At 38.3% G+C, this 18,194-nt stretch overlaps 1 protein-coding gene across 2 annotated transcripts in view; it reads right to left on the reverse strand.

Moving 5' to 3' along the window:
• PATJ (PATJ crumbs cell polarity complex component) overlaps positions 1-18,194 on the reverse strand; it is a 336,896-nt gene that overhangs the window by 143,421 nt on the left and 175,281 nt on the right. The window lies entirely within an intron of this gene.

Here is an 18,194-nt window from a genome sequence, read left to right on the forward strand (position 1 = left end):
CATCACCGGCCTATCCCAATCCCCCACCCCCCTCCCCTCTGAAGCCCCTTTTTTTTTTAAATTCAATCTTTTGTCTCTCCTTGCTACCTCTACTTTTTGGTCTAGATTACCTGTTTTAGGATTTGGCTGGGTATGCTTCACTTGTGTTGATTATGTGCAACAAAACCACACTGGCAGATCAGCGTGGGGAATGATACTGCTTTCAACATGTCTTGTCCCCGACAAAGCACCGGCTCAGGCCAGGTGTGTTTCTGGGGCTCAAAGGCTGACACCATCTACCATGGTATGATGCAATCACCTTATCAGTTGACTAACCAGTTGGTAGATTGTGACTATCCTGGAACTGTATGCTCAGTCTGATGCTCGACTTCGGTCCACCATCCTTATAGGGCACCTTGCAGATTCAAAGCTGAACTCAAATAATTAGTGTTAAGGGGGGACAGGGAGGCAAACAGCCTAGCCATTGTATCACTTTACCAGACCTAATAAACACTGCCTTAGGAGAGTAGATACATTTAAACTCATAAAAATACTTTAAAAAAATTAACCATATAAATGGCTGCTGATTTTAGAAAGAGTATATATCTGTTTGCTTTACAATGATTTTGAAAAGAATCTTAACTTTCATGGATAAAGCTTATTATTAATAATAAAGAACACGTTTAGCAAAATACAGTAAAATACAGGTCTTGCAATGTAACAAAACTGCCTTCTAGATAGGAAAAAAATAAAGTCATATTAACACTGAAGTAAATAAGCTCAAAGTGTTTTTGTTGGTCAACTACCAAGAACAAGACACTATGGGGGTATATTAACGAATAGAGACCTATAAGACACACATTACAAGATGCTTACATAGCAACATCAGGGAAACAAAAAAAACAATAAATATTAGACAACTACAATTATTTAAATAGAAGTTCCAATCACCACAAGGGCTGGTCACTGAATAAATACTAATTTATTATGAATAAGGTCAGTGAAAAAATACTAAATTAATTGTATGAGCCATAACTGCTTTTACAGTTTTAAGAAATGAGATTTCTAGAAGAGATTTCATGGAAGCAGCAGAATTTGAGAAGGGCTTTGAACAAGGTACAGAATTTAGTTATGGGAAGAAGAATCCTGTAGGTGGACTGGCAAGTGGAGAAGCATATATGGTGGTGGAGCAAGGAGAAGAATGCGAGAGCCCACTCGGCTGCCAACTGGAAATTCTTTGGGTTAGTGGGTGGGTGATAAGAAATCTTAGTACGAGGTTTAGAGAAATTCCAACTGGGGGTTCTGCAGAAGTGCACTGGGGCCCCCCCAGGGATGGGCCTTGAGAGGACACTTAATGTAAGACCTCTTTTCCCAGATTCAAGCAGACCTCTTAATGCTTTCATCCACTTTGTTGGAGTTACAGGGTAAGACAGTTAAGAAATGCCACTACAGCTAAGAAAACAAAATAGAACAAAAATTTTAACACACCCCTCTCAGAAAATAATAAAACAGAAAGAGATTGTTTTAAAAAAAAGATATCGAAGACTTTAACACCACCACAAGCTCAAAGCAATAGATATAAGAGCACTCTACATCAGACAGACAGAAAATACACACATCTGGGGAGGCGTGCACAGAACAATTACAGAAATAGACTATGTGTTAGGCCATAAAAGAAACATCAATAACTCTCACAGAATCAATATCATACAGGCTATGTCTTTGGACACAGTGCAATAAAACTCTGAAAAACTATAAATTAACAACAAAAAATAACTTTAAAACTCCACAGTGTCTAGAACATTAATGTTAGTGAAAAGCCCAAGATTTAAAAGGGAAACAACAAAGGAAATTAAGAAATACAGTACTAACAAATGAATAAAAATGCTACTTAGATGTCAAACGTGAAGGATTCAACCAAAGCAGAACTTAGAAGGCTAGTTGTAATTCTGAATGATTTTTTCAAAAAACAAGAAGAGTTAAACAATAATAAGCATTATACCCAAGAGATTAGAAAAAGGACTACCTAGCAAATGCAAAGAAAAAAGAGAAAACAGTAAAATAAGAGTAAGTTATTAATGAAAATAAAACCATCACCATCAATCAAAAACCAAACAATCCACAGAACAAAAACACTACAATAAGGATCAATTAAAAACATTAACAAGATAGATACTGCAAAAATGGATCAGGGAAAAAAAAAACAGATGAGAGAAATAAATTCTTGAACTAGAAAGGGGAAATAACTACAGACAGATCCGTAAAATAAGATTACTGTAAATAGTGGATTGATATGAAATGCTGGCACACTTTAAAATCTAGAAGACAGATAAATTTCTCAAAATTTAAAATGTCATATTTTGTGTAAAAATAAATGTGAAACTGCAATAGACTAGTAATTATTAAAGAAAATGAAATGGTAGTCAAGGGTATTCCCTTTAAAAAAGATAACAAAACCCCACACAGTTCTAGATATTTTTATTTTGAATTCTATCACATTTCAAGTTTTAATGAATTTTATCTATGTAAGCTATTCCAGAACATGGGGTGGTGGAGTTATCCACTTCATATTTTGAAGGTGATATAATCCTGATTCTCCTTCCAAAAATAGAGACAAATAAAGAAAATTTCAGTCTTATTTAACTTAGGGTCATAGATTTAAAAATATTTTTTAAATAATTTGAGAGCATATTGAAAATATTAATTTCACCTCCATGATATAGTATTTGACCATTTTCTGACCTAAGAAACAGCAATTTTATACGATTCAACTTAAGAATATATTACAAATAAAGGCACATTCCAGGAATTCAAAGAGAGCTAAATATCAGGAATTTTTTCAAGGAAATTAGCACACTGATAAATTAAAGCAGAAAAGCTGGAAAATTATGTTAATAGATGGAGAAAAGCATTTGAGAAGGTACAATATCTATTTAAGATTTTTTTTAAACCCCAAACTGTTGGCAAACTAGAATAGAAGGTACTTTCTGGACTTAAACCAACAAACATAAAAATACAACAGGAAAAAATATGTGCATATTTAAAACAAAAAGGGAATTAATATACAGAGAAGCAGAAAAAGGTTAGCAACCTCAATAGAAATCTGGTCAAAAGATACAAAACTCAAAAGACGTATGAAGAAATGCTCAAGTTCATTAGTAAATATGGAAATGCAAATTACAGTGAGATACCAGTTTCACTATGAGATTGGCAAATGTCTGAAAGCTACATCATGAAGCCTTAGTGGAAACGTGAGGAAGATGCCATAGGAATCCCCGTGACATTGCCGCTGGGAGTGTTGAATAGCGCAGCCCTCTGGAGAATAGGCTGACACTACTTAATCAAATTAAGCATACACATATTCTACAAACCAGCAATTCCGCTCTTGGGAATATCCTAACACATTCTCACACGGGTCTTAAGGGGATGTTATTGAAGACAGCAGGGCAGTTGGAGGTAATGTGGGTATCCGTCACTGGGAGAGAGGATAGATGAGATGTGGATGGACATCACAGTGTCCCATCAGCAGGCAGACACAATTAATTGGAAGTAGTGACAAAGAGATTTCCAAACAGGGAGGAAAACAATGGGTCAATACCATTTATGTAATACCATTTATGCAAACTAAGATTACCGCACAAAAACCACAATATGTGTTTTGGAAGTGCATACTCAAAGTTGCAAATATTTAACACATTAGAGGGGTTAATTATGGTGGGTGGAAAAAGGAATACAAGGGAGCAAAGAAAACTAGTGAGGGATCCCCATCAGACTAACGATGGTGACGTGATATGAAGGATTATATTTAATGCAATTCCCTGCCCCTGGCGACTAAAAGAAGAAAGACGCTGAGAAAAACTTCGGTGTAGTATTAATATAAAAAGCCTTCCAGGTTTAAAACTTGTCTGACTTGTTCAACCTTCAGAGAAAAAAATTAACCTTCATGGCCATTAACCATCTATGCAAGTGCTTAGATGTGTCAATGATTAATGGCAAGAGGGACCCTCCTTTGATAAATATGGCTCCATCACAGTTATGCACAACTCACATTAACTCACCATTAACAAATGGTGAATCAACACGTTCTTGGGGCAGAACAGGAAGGGCAGAGGCTAAAGGGCGAGGATTCAGTCAATCCTAGCGGAGGCACGTATATCCCTGGTTCCTCTGACCACTGACGGAACCTCCATGTACAGCAGTTTCTTATTTGTAAAATGGGGTTGTTACCTTGAAAATGGATGTTAGCTAAAAATGCCTGAGGATACAGGGTCCAAATAATGGGAGGGGAAAAATATAGCCATGACTTAGTTTTCATGATTTTATTATGTTGAAGTTTTAAATTAGCCTAAGTTGGTGATAAAATGATTTCTTCTTTAAATTTGTCTATGGTGAGGAAACTTGAGACTTGTGAAAGGAAGCAATGCCCGCCCCACAATGACATAAAGGAAGCAGTCACACAGTCCTCAATGGGAATCACTGGGGGAAGGGGCTAGCCTCACTGTGCCTCAGATTCTCTTCCCTGAGTTACTCGTTCTGAAGAGTCCTGGGACAACTTCTGCAGGTGCAGAGGAATACCGCCACCAGGTCAAGCGTTTGTCCCATGCTACGTAGGCCACTGAGGTGCCTTTAAAATTGTGTGCTAATAAAGTGTGAAATTAAAACCTTTTTTTAACCAGCAAAAATGGGTTTATTTGGGAATAACAGAAAACTGCAATCAGGGACAAGCAAGTGATGGCAAAAACCACAGGCATGGCATTTCCCAGAATCGGAGACTTTTAATTCAGGGAAAACATACTAAGAAACTGTATAAAGCTACATTCTCTTACAGCAACCCCCCACCGTCACCCCCCGATTCCATTTCATAAATAAAAAGACTGAAGAAATAAAGATCTTGTATAAGGTTATGAAGCTAATTGATAGCTAGAAACTAAAGTCTTCTAACATATAGGTAAATTCTTTCTCTACCAAATCATGTTCAATTTCTCCAATAACATTGTTACTTTTTTTTTTAAGATTTTATTTATTAGAAAGCGAGTGTGAGAGAGAGCACAAGCTGGGGGAGGGGCAGCAGCAGAAGCAGACTCCTTGCTGAGCAGGGAGCCCGACACAGGGCTCAATCCCAGGACCCCCGGATCATGACCTGAGCCCAAGGCAGACCTTAACTGACTGAGCCAACCAGGCACCCCTGATTCTTGTTCTGACTGCCTGAATTTCTTCACTTTAGATTTATGGCTGATTTTTCTTTCCATTCTTCTATTAAAGTGGATTGAATTTTTGTGAGTGGAAGAAATGAAATGATTTGACTTCTCTGTTTTTCTTCTGAATTCTGTGAATAATACTTTTTGTTTAATTCCAGCCCTGGCATTCACCTAAGATCACAGACTCCAGAGCTGGACTCTCTGGTTTCAAATCCTGGCTTTACCATTCACTAGTTGTGTAACTGTGTGTTACCTATCTGATCTGTGCCTTAGTTTCCTCATCTATAAAGTTGGAAATAATACCCATCTCATGGAGTTTTCATAAAGATTAAGTGAGTTAATAATGAAGTACTTAGAATGATATCTATTATTATTATACTTAAGTTTAGTTCTCATGTTTGTGTGTTTCAATTATTAATTTCTATTTATAGATCCATATGATATTATCACATTTATATCCTGGCAAAAGCATCTACAACATGTAAGAGGGGAGTTTGCTTATTTGTTGTTATGTAAGATATAGTTTCTTTAAGTTGACTTATTTTCATTATTTGCTCTATTTGGTCTGGACTTTGACTTGAGATTTGCTCCTTACTACTGAAGTTCATATGCTGTTTTTTATGATTAGTTATGATTTTTTCCATGTTTTTATTTCTCAAATCTGCATGTACTCACCAACTCATAGAGAATTAAAAGTTGGTAACTGCATAAGAAAATTAGATTAGATTAAGAGATCTTTATTATAACAATTATTTAAAAGTGGGATCCTTGTATTTAATGTAAAGAAAATGTATTTAACTATTTTTCTCTGTATTATTTGTTATTTAAAAACGGACCAGATAACTAAATGCTTCTGAAACTGTATCAGGTCATTATTCCAGTGGGTTGAACATTTTCTATTAAAATACTGGGCAGTGACTTGAATTAAGTTTCTTCCTTGGTGGAAAGGTTCTGTTACTTAGCAACACCTGGTATCCTGTGATGATAGGAAAACACCCTGAGATGACACTAGAGAAATCCTACTGGCTTTCCTGGACAAGGAAAAGGCATTGTTGCTTTGATACAGAATTACGAGCAACTTGAGATTCCTTTCTTCAGATAACACTGTCATGGGGCTAGAAAATCCATGTTTAAAACAAGCATGCCTGTTCAGCTGAGTGGAAAAGACTGTTCTCTCTCTAGTTATTCTAGGCTGATGTTTATTCAGGGGAACTTAAATAAAGCGTGGTGCCCAAGAAGTAGTTTCCTTATATTCTAATGTGATTTGTATTTAGAAATGGAAGGGCATCTAGGTTATTTGGGATAGAAACTACGTCACTTGACTAATACACTGTGAAAGTCAATGAAAATCAGTATAAAGGTTGGCTATTTGTCACAGATATTTCCAGAAAATACCAGGAATGGGGATAGTAAGAAACTGGATCAATGTAAACACTTGTAATATTTTGTTGCTGAAAGCTGGGACTTACATAATTTATGCGGGTGTGTACGTGTGCTTGTGTACAGGAAACAAAGTGTGGGTTCTATTTTCTTAAGTTCAGGGGAGAACCCCAATGGCTTCAAATAAAATAACACTCTTTACCCCACCTCTTCAACTGTATTTTTTGTGAAACTGAAGAAAAGATTTAAGAAAACCATTCTCTTTATACATTGTCTTCCCACTTATCCCCTTCCTCAGCTGGAGAAATGCCCCTGGCTCAGCCACTGGTTACCCTGGAAAGGACTCCCAGTTGCCCCCAAAGCAAATACCAGGCAGCGTGGGGTCCCCTGCAGCAGAGCCACTGCAGAGCGGTTGGTGCTGACTCAGCCGGAGGAGCCCGACTACAATTTCTCAGATTCTGAATTAACAAGCTGGCATGCGGTGTCTTGATTGTTCAAAGATGAGGGTTCAGTTCTGCTTTCCCCGCAAAGACTAGCTTTGCTTTCCTCCTCCCCTTTTGAAAATCTAGCTCACCTTTTATTACTGCTGCAGAGTAGAAACAAGTAGTCATGGAAATGGCAGGGAACATCTGCGGTAGGGGAAGGAGGGGGGCGGCTGGGGAGGGTGGGAGCTAGAAGCAGAAGGTGGAGACTGAAACCCTAAAGTGACCTATTATACAGTCAAAACATTTCTTATTTAATCTGGAGGCATGATGGTGGAGCCAGAGATACCCTCCACATTCGATTAGTCTTGTAAAGGATGTATTTAAAGGCTGCCTTAAATTTTGGCATCTGTGAACTTTATGGTTGATGGTCATGATCACTACAGAAAAAATGTTTGTATTGCATGGGAGATTAATCTGTTCTTTACAGATCCAGCTGCCCACAAGAGTCATCTAAGGACCCTGTTAGAAAGAGAAGTTTACCCCATCACTAAACTTCACCGGTGTCATTGGCTCCGAATCTCAGCTCGCAGAGCCTAGTCATGATTCTATTTTATAGGCTCTCAGGGTGATTTTTAGGGATCCAGCCTCGCAATTCTAAGAAGACTAGGCCTGGGAACCATTGTCTGAGCTCTTTTAGGGGAGTCCTCATTATTTAAAATTCTACCAGTCTAAGAGATAGTTGTGGTGTGATGAAGAAAGCACAGCACTTGGACTCAGCAGACTTGGCCCAAACACTGACCACATCACTTTACCTCTCAGTCAGTCCACTAATGTGCAAATGGAGGAGTTTACAGAGGTGTAGGGACATGGCAAACTACAAGATGTTTCTTTCCTGTATGGAGGTATTATAAGGATTCTAAAGATAGTTTCTTTAAAGGAGGGGAAAACCTGAACTAATTCTTCTTCTTTAAAAATGTTAGTGGATGGGGCACCTGGGTGGCTCAGTCAGTTGGGCATCTGCCTTCAGCTCAGGCCATGATCCAGTCGGGATCCCTACTTAGCAGAGAGCCCACTTCCCCCTCTCCCTCTGCTGTTCCCCCTGCTTGTTCGCTTTCTCTCTCTGCCAAACAAATAAATAAAATCTTAAAAAGAAAGAAAGAAAGAAAGAAAGAAAGAAAGAAAGAAAGAAAGAAAGAAAGAAAGAAAGAAAGAAAGAAAGAAAGAAAGAAAACAAATCCTCCTAACAATCCTATAAGGTATAATCATCCCATTGTACAGATGATGAAACTGGGGCTCACTGAAGTTATGGAACTTGCCCAAACTTGCATTTAGTAATTGGTGGACCTGGAGTTCAGATTCAGGTCTGCCTCACTCAAATCCCACGTGCACACCACAAAAGGAAGATAGAGATGTTTTCTTGTGTTCACATTTGGGAGAGTGGCAGAAGGGAAGTCTAAAACCTGTCTTAGTCCTTTTGGAATTCACGATTTGGTGGGATACCTGAAACACATATAGGCAATCCCCAGAGTCCAGCCTTTGGGAGTTTACTTTGGGAGCAATACACATAAGGTGACTTGAAAGGGAGAGCTGAGCACACAGACAGACCAAGAGGAAGACTATACAAATAGAATGATGGGGGGAAACAGAGTTAAGGCTAGTGTGTGGTGGGAGGAAACAACGGATACACAAAACCGGGAAGGCTGTGAACGATTCATATGTCTGAGGTAAAAGGGAGTAGCGCAAGGAGAAGGGGAAGAAGGAAACTGAGGTCTGAGCCTCAGAGACAAGGAGTGAAGCACCAAGAGATGACAATTTAGTTTGAATGGACTGGTTGGTGGTATCAATAACAGAGAGCTGCTGAATTCAGCCTGGAGCTCCAGAATGAAGGGGAGCTAAGCCCAGAACTCCTGCTGATAAGGCAAAGACGGGGGGTGAAACCCTTTGAGCAGCGTCTGAGAATGAATCTGTACCCAGCTACAGGAGTACTCAGGGGAGAAGGATGGGGAACCTGACCATTTAGGAGGTCATTTCTATCCACCGAGAGGAAATACATACAAATTGGGTTTAGGTGTCAACTGAAATAGAAAAATGAACGCAGAGTCAAAGAAAGGAGTAAAAACATATGGAATGTTTGCTCTGGGCCAGGCATTGTGCTACTTGCTAAGGATGTAAGTAAGGACGAATTAAAAGATAAAAGAATAAAGATTGAATTAGGTACTATTAAAAGCATAAGAAAATGATCAGGATCTTTCAGTCACATAACAGCAAAGATTCAACTTCTGTATTCAGTACCTAAACGCTTAAGAATCATATTTAGTTTGGAGAGAGAAGGAAACCAGTCCAGAGCACCCACAAACAAGGATACCAAGGATCACTGAGGCTGATCACAAACTAATAGCAAAATCAGGAACAGAATCCACAAGCCCTCATTGATTAGTTTCACTATTCTAAGTGTCAGATATTGGGGCAATTAGGCCCAGTCTAAACTGAAGTTAGAGGTGGGCTACTTTCACCTCTTGTTTTCATAAATCTCACTCCAATTCCTTCTTTATTTCATGCTGTGAGAAAACTGATCACTCTGCCAAATCCCTCTGATAATGAGGGATGTGGGGTAAGGCAAACATTCAGTGGGGGACAGGAAGTCGTAAAAGTTAATCTACAAAGTACAAGCTCCCTGACCACCTTTAGGTTTAAAATAAGAAATGAAATTAGTTTAGTACAGAGTAAAGTGTATCTACCCTAATTAGGGAGGATGATCACATTTGCACCTGTGCTCAAACACAAAGGCTCACACAATTGGTCTTGATGGATATGTCCACGGAGGCTTTCTTTAGACCACCATCACACCCAAACCACCGTTCCCCAAAATGTGGTCCACAGATCACCTAAGGTAGTGCTGCAGAAAAATCACCTGTCTGGGCTCCGTGTCTTATCTACAAAATCTAAATTTGGGGATGCAAACAAGGAATCACCACTTTTTTTTTTTAAATAAAGATCTCCAATTCACATTAAAAAAACACTAAAAACTTAAGATAGATGCCCCTCCAAGCTCCAAATACTGTTATGGACCTTAGAGATGACGGAAAACAAGGTATACAAAATGATTTGATTATCGCTGACTTTAAATTTTTCCTAAGTCTTGAGAGAAACCAGGAAAAACATTTTGATTTTGAAACCAGCACTGAGAAAAGCCAAATGCAATTTTAAAAACACTCTTTACAGTCATTTGTCGTACATTTTAAATATCAGGAAAACACAGAACATGGTTCTTTAATCACCCTAAAAGCGCCGAGTCGCAAGCTCATGATGGTGACAGTGTGGGAGAAATGTGCTGGAGTGCCGCCCATTCTGCTCCCTGGTCATTACCCAGTCATGCAGTAATTCTCGGCCAAGCTCCACCCTGGCAACACATCAGGAAATCAGCGGTGGCACAGACAGCATTAAGGTGTTTAATTATATTTTCTGGAAGGGAAAGAGTGGCAGTTTGCAATAATTAAAGAGAACTGTAGTAGAATGTAGAAAAAGGAATATAACACGGTATTTTCCGAATTTACCTGCTCCCGTTAAGGGACTGATTCTTTGGAAGCAAACTTCTCTCTGCATACTTGCTTTAGGAAACCATCTGGCTTTGTTTGCCCAGGGCCCTGTACATACATATTAGTTCCAATAACCATGAGAGCAAGGTTTAGGGAAGAAGCAGAATTCTAGTTGAGATCTGACAGTATTTTGTGTAGTCATCGTTAGTGGTTTATTGGTTACGTTCCCCCAGTATCATGAAAGAAGAAACTACCTGTTTCGTGTAGGCAGAGTTCTTGGCCCAGAGCAAGTGTAGCATAAATATATGAATAAATTATGGAAACAAAAATTTACAAATTCTTCATTATCTGAATTGGTCAATAAACAGGTTAAATGAATAAAATTTCTAATTAGCACAGAGTTATGTTTTCCCTAAGAATTAAATTATAGGGCGCCTGGGTGGCTCAGTCAGTTAAGCATCAGCCTTTGGCTCAGGTCATGATCTCAGGGTCCTGGGATCGAGTCCCACATTGGGCTCTCTGCTTAGTGGGGAGTCTGCTTCACCCTCTCACTCTCCCTCTCTTCTCTCTCAAGTAAATAAATAAAATCTTAAAAAAAAAGAATTAAATTATAATAAAAGACTCCAAGATTAAACTGAGAACATCAACTATTCTGAGTAATTAACATGTTTCATCTTCATTAGAAACATTATGTTTTAGGTATGTTACACCAGATTCAGTCAGAACAAAAGTACAGGAGGTTTAGAGTCAAAAAGATCTTCGCCAAAAGGCACACACTGAAGTCAGAAAGTGCTACTGTTCAAAGTCCATCGATGCCACATTGTATCTGTTTGACCTCCCCCAAGTTACTTAGCTTCAAATTCCCATGTTTGAAATAAAATAACCTTTCCTGTCGTAGGAATTTGAGAAGACAGAACTAAAGAACATACTAAAATGTTTAGCATAATGCCTAGCGCACAAAAGCTTTATTCCCTAACCAGCCCAAACTTTCCTTCCTTATGTCTTGCAGTTGGAGAGCTCCTGAATGTACCACATAAACCAGTTTTAATTATATTGCACTGCTTTTTAAAGTTGTCATTTTTATTTTAAAAATGAGGAAACAGGCTATGAGAATTTAAGTGACAGGCATAAGGTTGCACGGTACATTTAATTTTTAAATAATGACAAGGAAATATCCCATGAAACTTTTTAAATCATTTTAGAAGATACATCAATACTAATTCCATAATTTGTCATAAGATGATTTAAACATAATTTTGTTCAAACAATAGCAAAACTGGTTAACATTTCATCCCGTAGCATGTGAGATTCCACGATATTTTAAACAGAGCTTAGGCAACAAAACCAGTCACCGGAAAGATCTCCTTTACTTCTGCAGCAGGCTGATGGCATATTCACCTGTTTCCAAGTCCAACAGGAGGCTACCTAATGTAGTGGAGAAAAGCAACAGAACTTGGTGAAGAACCTGGACTCGACTTTCTAGCCATGAAACCTTGGGCAACTCATTTACCTTAGTCCAGCCTCTGTCTGGTCATGAGTTGAACGAAAATAATCTTGCCTGACTTCAGCAGGATTTTTGAAATGATCAGATTAGCGGTACTTGTGAAATTCTTTATTAAAAACAGTCATGCTCTACAACAATGTAAAGAACATGGCAATCTTCTTGTATATAAAGATTTTGGTTTTGAAGTTTGTGTTTTTTTTTTTAAATAAAGATTTATTGAGAATAAGGAAGCATCATCCTGATGAAATTTCTACTTCAATCGACAACTAAACCAGGGGAGTGAAAAATGTCAGACGCTGAATACTTGGATGGTGATATCTTTTGAACATTTCAAAACTTTCTTGGCTAAAAGTTAACTCCTTGGGGGAAAGAAGAGAGGAATAGGTGGAGCAGAGAATTTTTAGGGCAGGAAACTATTCCGTATGGTACTATAATGGTGGATACATATCATTATACATTTGTCAAAACCCACAGAATGTACAACACCAAGAGTGAACCCTAATGTAAATTATGGACTTTGAGTGATAATAATGTGTCGATGTAGGCTCATCAATTACAACATATGTGCCACTTGTGGATAGGGGAAAACTGTGAGGGTGAGGGGAGTGGAGGAAAGGGGAGCTGGCAGGAGATACATGGAAACTCTATGTACTTTCTGCTCAATTTTGCTGTGAACCAAAACTATTCCAAAAAATCAAGTCTAAAATAAATAAGTAAATAAATACAAAGTATATTATCAAAAACTATAAACTTCCTAGAAGAAAACAGAGGGAAAAGCTTCGTGACTTCAGATATGGCCATGATTTCCTGGATATGACGCCAAAGGCAACAAAAGCAAAAATAGACAAATGTGACTACTTCAAACTTACAAACTTTTGTTCATCACAGAACACAATCAACAGAATGAAAAGGCAACCTATGGAATGGGAGAAAATATTTGCAAATCATATATCTGATAAGGGGTTAACATCCAGAATATGTAATGAGATCCTACAACTCAACAAGAAAAAAATTAAATAACTCACTTTAAAAATAGACAAAGGACTTCGACATTTTTCCAAAGACAATCTATGAATGGCCCACAAGCCTATGAAAAAATGCTCAACATCACTAATCCTCAGAGAAATGAAAATCAAAACACAGTGAGACAGCACCTTTTTCCCATTAGGATGGCTACTATCAAAAATAAGAAGTGTTGGTAGGGATATGGAAAAGTTGGAATCTTCCTGCCCTGCTGGTAGGATCATAAAATGGTGCAGCCATTCTGGAAAACAGTACGAAGGTTCCTCAAAAAATTTTTAAAAAGGTTACCATCTGATCCAGTAATCCCACTTCTGGGTATATATCCAGACGAACTGTAAGTGGGGTCTTGAAGAAATATCTGAGGACCCATGTTCATAGCAGCACTATTCATAGTGGTTTTTCCTCACAATAAACGGACGAATGAGTGAATGAATCAATGAACCGACTAAAAGAAGTTAACCCTTGACAATGTATTTAAGATTACGTCGTGATCTAGCATCTGCATGTGCCAAACTGACAACTGCGAGTGGGGAAGGGACTGCATGTACATTTTGTGCAAAAGCAGCGAAGAAAGGAAGCACGTATCCTGCACACCCAGATATGCCAAAAGATTAGGCTCTAAAACCTGGCGGCTAAGATGATTGTAATAAAGACACAGAGAAGACACCAAAGGCCGTCAAAATAAACTGCCAACATTCCGCATTCATGTCCTTCCCACAGAGGAACACATACTTGTTTTCTCTCTGGTGTTGGAAATTTTCCACCGTTTAATTCTTTATCCCTTGGGTGTTAATATCATCTTGGCTTTTTTCAGGCAGTCAAGATGATAACAGGAAGAAGGAATGATTTCAGGCATCATAGCCAGTCTGTTCTCATTTATGTCTCATCTTTAGACTGATCTCACACTGAGAGAAGCTAACCATCAGAACCTGGACAGGATCTTGCACATCAGTGACCAACTGCTTTCTCCTGAGATAAAAGAAAAGATAAATGAGAGGGGAAGGGACGGAGAGGAGGAAGCAAGCAAAACAGAAAAGCGAAAATAACAGCAGAGGAGGAAAGCAAGCAAGGAAATATCTTTTGAAGACTAATCTAAAATCTCCTGTGGGCAATTCTGAACTTGGATTTATAACGACAACAGATGCTGCCTTTCCAGCGACAGTTACCTTCAAATAAATGATCTCATTTAGTACTTCAACAGCCCTTCTAGAAATAAGAAGCACTGAGGCTGGGCGGGATTAAGTGCACTGCCCAAGAACATGAGCTAGCAAAAGGCAGAGTTGATATTTTAACATAAATCACTGCCCCTTTTATAAAGTATAAACCACACGTATTTCTCTAAAAGGTAATATAAAACTGTATCTAGCACTCTGCTCATCTTTTTTCTAATGCATAGTCAACTTCATCCGCTGGAAAGCAGGTACAGAATGCTTATTAAAGGTATCTTTCCTTGACCAGAAAGTTCAACTCTTAAGAGGTAATTTAAATGTTGTATGTCAATTGTACCTTAATTTAAAAAAAGATAATTTAAGGTAAAATTATTAAATAAAAGTATCACAAGCAAGTTTAGAGAAAGACAACAATTTTCGGAATAAAAAAAGAGTTCTTAACTTAGTGTGGGTAAAATAAAAATAAAATGGCCCCGGATATTTTTGATAACCTCATTAAGTCCCTAGCACTCTTAGCTCCTCCCAAGATGCATGAAAGGGTTCAGTGGGATGTTTCTTTTGTAGCTCTGTTTTCTGCCGTGTTCCCTTGCATGCTGCACTGAAGTCACATTATAACATCATGGCTCTTCCGTTTTCTCTCCCTTAGTAACTTTGTACAGTGATCAAAGAAGCATTCCGTGACCCCTCTGGCACGAGTCTGTTCTTTTATTTCCAAGATACTAGAGACTTTTTTCTCAAAGCTCTTCTTCCACTGTGAAAACTGATTTACTTATCTCTCTTCCTCATAGGACCAGGGTTCCTTGGCAACCAGGAACTCATTTTGTCTCCCCGACCCCTCTCATGGTATCTGGCACATAGTAGACACTCAGTTAAATGAATAATATGTGAATTGCAGCCACAAGAAGTTAAGGATGACAGATGGAATATTTTTTCAGGTTTGCCTTTCCTGGCAATTCACTTTTGCTTAAATCTTGATGGAATTCTATGCCCCTAATAGATTACCACTCGAGAATAAAGACAAGGGGGCACTGGCAGGAGAAAATCCAAGGTACCTGGTACAAAAGGCCCCCCTCTAAAGTCTATATAATAGCTTCCTGGATAAATTCCCAGGTGCATGCTCCCAGGGAGCCTGGGTCTTCCTGTCTCACCCTCCCAAACTCTCCTGGTACAAATCTCTCATGCTCTGACCATCCAAAGCAATGCTCCATTCAGTTAAATTGGGCCGTAAAACCTAGTGACTAAGAGCAAGGGCTCTGGAGTGAGACTGTGGGTTCAAATCCCACTTTTGTCACTTGTAGATAGAAAAACTAGGGCTGTTTAATCTCTGTCTTTCCTCTGCTACCTCACGTGTAAAGTGAAAATATTAATAGTAACTATGCGTTTGGGTTGTTGGAGGGATTATCTGAGGTAATGTCCTTGAAGCCTAGCACAATACCCGGTCCTATTTCCAGCTTCACGCTACACTTTATTTTGCAGAATCCCGTAATTCCCCACATCTGCAAATTTTCCACATAATCACCCTATAGCCCACAGATTGCTATGCCCTCCCTATACTCCTTGCCTTTTGCCCCTGTCACTGGTTTCCTCGGTCCCTGGTCATCTGAACTACTTAACTCCCTGGTCCCTACTTCTACGCCTTGAGTTCAAAGAATAAAAAAAAAAAAAAGCTCCATTGATGGACAGGCAGGGGGAGGGGGAGTGGGGTTACACTTTGAGAACTGTGGTGTTCACTACATGATTATGTAACTTTTAGCTTAGAGATATCAAAACCAGTTATGAGATGAATACAGAAGACATTAAAGACAGTAATTATATTCAAATGCAAATAACATCTGTTGAGAATGAGTTTTCTATTAGGCATGCACCAGGCTCTTTCATATATTTTTTTTCTCACATCCAAGGTAGGCATTAGCTATGTATACTGAAGATGAATAAACCAAAGCCCAAAAAATTTAAACGGCATAATTGAGGCTGTACAACTAAAGAGTGATTAAGGTGAAATTTCAGTACAGATCTTCTGATTCTACAACACAAAGGCTCTTTGGCTATACTATCTGGTGGTTTTTTTTTGGTTTTTTTTTTTTACTTCCAGAGATAAAAGTGGATTAAATGTATGTATTTTTCTTGATCAGGATCAGTAATGTGAAAGTGAACTTCGCTTAGCCCCCTGGTATGAAGTATAAAGGCTGAAAATTATGCTTATTCATTCGCTCAAAAAAGTTGTTTAATGATACCCTACTACACAGCAAGCATGGTGCTTGCTAGATGTTGATGGGCAATGGAGGCCTGACCCTGGAGTTGATGACCTCGTGGAAGAGATGGGTTTAATCTAATAATCACAGAATTACTGCAGATAAAAGGTAGAGAGAAAAAGCACCACAAGGAGTGTGCAGAAGTGTTGGTATCTGAAATGGACATCAAGAAGGGCTTCCTTAAGGAAGTGGGGTTCGGGTTAAGAGAGTTGAACGGGTAATATTAACTAAGCAGGGGGAAAACGCGTGCAAAGGCTCTCACGCAAGGAGGAGGATAGTATGCTGGAGGAACCGCCACTTGGGATAGAACAGAAGGCAAGAGGCATGAAGACACTGGAAAGATGTGGAGAGAGATCCTGGGGCTAGATCCTGAGGACCTTTGGACAACTCCAATGGGAAGCCACTGAATTGTGGGGCAGGGATGAATGACTTATCTACAGAGGTATCCAAATCTAAACTATATCCTAAGCGAAACCTAATTCTTACTTACAGATTATATATAAAATCCAATTAAATTTTAAAGCCACTACAATGTTAACTTCCAGAGCAGGCAAACAGATTTTGTAGCAGATTAATCAATCAATAAATGAATAAATCTTAAAATGTTCACCAACTCAGCACATTTTAATATGTAAGACATCAATATAAAATCTTGTTCATAAATACAACCACAGATTGGAGGCTTTAAAATTTTGAGTTATAAAATTAAGTTGTCTAATACCCCTTTTCATATTTTTTAAGATTTTTTCATTTTTAAGTAATCTCTCCACCCAATGTGAAGCTCAAAGTCACAACCCTGAGATCAAAAGTCCCATGTACCACCGACAGAGCCCGTCAGGCACCCCTCATTTTTATACTATTTCAAGCATATATAATCAAATGATCGGGTAGCATAGTATGTAAGTGTGACCCTTATACATGATTTGATTTTAGCTCCAACTTAACAAACTTCATTAAGAGTAAATGCTGCCTTATTTTCTTTCCAAATTCCAATTTAGGAATAACTTAAATATCTTTTCTGTATGTCAAAGAAATCTCTTCTGAAAGTTTTAATCTGCCAAACCATCACATTTTTATTTAACTAGCTATTTTAAGAATAGTCAAGAACTTGTAAGAAATTATATTGCTTTTTAATATACCTTAATATAAAGTAAATAAGTAAAAGCAAAATACATATTACCTTCTAGATATCATTAGAATAAACTATGGTTCAACTAAAATCATAAACCAAAACCAAAATACTATACAGGCCTCAATGTTCACTGTCTTCCGGTTTGGATAAATACAAGCAAGCAAACAAAAGAGATGACGTATGCTGCCTTTTATACTATCCTTCTTAAACAAAGTGTTTGAAGCTCTATACAGAAAGTATATTTTGGTCTCATTCCACAAATAGAAAAATGTGCACTTTAGAATGGAGGAAATGTAATATTATACTACAGCTTCGTCCCTACTCTTATTTCCAAAGTTTTAAACCTATGTCATAAGCCTAAAATGATGGTCAGGGCCAGAACTGAAGAGAAAAGAAGTTAATAAATTATAGGCTGATGGGTAGAAGGGTGAGGGTGCTGGGCTCTAATATGTACATAGGCCTAAAGGTCTTTAGTCCCTCTCATGAAATTCAAAGAAGTGCTAACCATTTTGCCTAAGGTTAAAAGCTTCACCTCTCCCACACTGTCTGAGCTCTTGAAGATTCCTTCTGACGTCGGGGGGGGGGGGGGGGGGGGG

Source organism: Ursus maritimus, unplaced genomic scaffold (assembly GCF_017311325.1).
Source record: "Ursus maritimus isolate PB19 unplaced genomic scaffold, ASM1731132v1 scaffold_12, whole genome shotgun sequence".
Taxonomy (NCBI): domain Eukaryota; kingdom Metazoa; phylum Chordata; class Mammalia; order Carnivora; family Ursidae; genus Ursus; species Ursus maritimus.